The sequence below is a fragment of the Peromyscus leucopus genome, chromosome 20 (genome assembly GCF_004664715.2).
Source record: "Peromyscus leucopus breed LL Stock chromosome 20, UCI_PerLeu_2.1, whole genome shotgun sequence".
NCBI classification, from domain to species: Eukaryota; Metazoa; Chordata; class Mammalia; order Rodentia; family Cricetidae; genus Peromyscus; species Peromyscus leucopus.
The window spans coordinates 40,259,600-40,261,970 of record NC_051080.1 but is presented as its reverse complement, the minus strand read 5'-3'; the positions used below and the strand labels follow the sequence as shown (position 1 = coordinate 40,261,970).

Here is a 2,371-nt window from a genome sequence, read left to right as displayed (position 1 = left end):
AGAGGAAACAATGTAGCTAGACAGAGAGCAAATCAGACGGCAGAACAGCAAGGCATATAAACCTGGGTAGACAGGAAGTCACTCTTCTTGGAAGCTGCAAAGTTGGCTTGTTCTACTTCTCTGATCTTTCAGAATTTACCCCATAGCTGCCACTGGGTTTTTTATTAATAAGACCTTTTAAGATTCATGCTACAGTTACTGATTTCCATGAGTTCTTTGTATATTCTGGATATTAAGCCCTTGTCATATCAATGATTGGCTAGTATTTTCCCCATTCTAAAGGCTGTCTCTACACTCAGTTGATCGTTGTCATTGTTAATATAAAATGTTTTTATGTATATACCCAAAGGAGCATTTTCTGGGTAATATAGTAATGCTATATAAACATGCTGTTTTCTCTAGTTTTTATGATTTATGATTCTAGTTATATGAGTTTTGATGGTTTTGATTCACACATCTATAATGTCAAGTGCTAATATATGAGGTGTTGATATTTGTATATCATTTTATCCTTTGGGAGAAATATCTATTAAAATGTTTTGGTCATTTTCAAACTAATAATTGTTTACTGTGGAGTTGTAAATATTTTTGTATCTTATAGATATGGTTTGTAAACATTTTTTTCCATTGTATGGGTTTGACTTTTATTTAATTCATCTATTATAAGTGTTATGTCTTTTGATGGATGCCACCACACAATTTCTTTTTTTTTTCCAGGAAACAAACTTTTGTGTGTTCTTGTATAATATGGTTACAGCTACTCTACTTTTCATTTGGCTGCTATTTTGATATTATATCCATTTGAGTACTATTTTGATGATATATCCTTTTCTATCTTGTTTCTTTCTGGCTAGCTAAATTTAGGGATCTATATGTAAATCTCTTATGTAGAATATGCAGCTAAAACATTACAATAAAATCCATTCTTTCAATCTCTCATTTTGATTGGCTAGCAAGTTTAATTAATATGAATAATGATAGGTAAGGTTAGTATCTTAAATATTTGACTTTTACATTAAATAATATTTTATTCTGATAATATTTAATACACGGAAATGTCAAGAAAAGTTGACCTGTCTTTTTATCTACAACAGAGAGCTATTATTGATGATATAAGTGTGCAACTTTTCATCTTCCCCCATTGATCAATAGACAGGCAAAAGTATAACATATCTTAGCCTCAGATGTGATTGAATTGAACTGTCATTTTTTTCCAAGTACATATTATATTACTGATAATGAAGTATTTAAAATATTCTACTATTTTATTTGACTTTATCTTTTTAAAATATTTAATTTTATTTTTAAATGATGTGTTATGTGTGCTTGTCTGTGTGTGAGTATGAGCACATAAGTGAAAATGTTGGTGGAGACCAGAAGGGGGCTTAGACTCCTCTGGAGCTTAAATTACAGGAGGTTGTGAACTGTCTAGTGTGGGTGCTAGGAACTGAACTTGGATCCTCAGGAAGAGTAGAAAGTGCCTCTTACTTACTGCACCATCTCTCAGTCCTTTGACTTGATTTTTATAAACAGTAAAATGAAAGTAAAGTTCTCTTTATTTCATAATGACTTTAAAATATGAAACAATTTAAGATTAAACAGAGAATGATCAAGTATTTGCACTGTGCCATTATAGAGTTAAAAAAAAAAAATTAGAGGTCGCCAAGATGTCGGGTTCCAAGTATAAGCCTTCGCCCTTGGCCACTCTTCCCAGTACCCTCGACTAGCCAAGTATGACGTGTCTCCGGAGACCTGAAAGGCACAGGTTGAGCGCTTGAGCATGAGGGCCCAGCTTAAATGGGAATATCTGCTTTAGTATAACACCCCCAAATGCACACTGCACATCGATGACCCTGCCTTGATTTGTTGGACCTATGCAAAAATCAACAAATGTTTATCCTAGTTTCAGATCCACTCCAAAGATTTGGGCCCCTCATCTTCTGGTATTATATTTTCAAAACAGACAGGAACAGAAAGGAAAGACTTATCCAAGAAGGAAAATTGAACCGAACTTTAAAGATGCCCTGTTAAGTTTGGCAAGGATAACTCTATTCTTACATGAATAAATCTTCTGTTAATCACAAAATAAAAAGTTAGAGAAGGGCTGATCCTGGTGGTTAAGCCTGTGACCTCAGCTTGAGGCTTTGACAAGACCACAGGAAGGCTAATTTGGGCGGTAGAACAAGTTAAAGAATCATCTGAACAAATTAGATCTTGTCTCAAAATAAAAAGTAGAAAGAGGTTCGGAAAAATATTTCAGTGGAAGAGTATTTTTCTGACATATATGAGGGCCCATGTTCAGCGCTCATGGCTGGCCTTGGTGGCAAAGAATAACTAGCCATGGTTACCTTTTCAGAGCTTTATTAAGAGG

General features: G+C 34.2%; 1 pseudogene; it reads left to right on the top strand.

Moving 5' to 3' along the window:
- The first annotated feature begins 1,667 nt into the window (after positions 1-1,667).
- Positions 1,668-2,031, top strand: LOC114709795 (annotated as a pseudogene).
- The last annotated feature ends 340 nt before the right edge of the window (positions 2,032-2,371 follow it).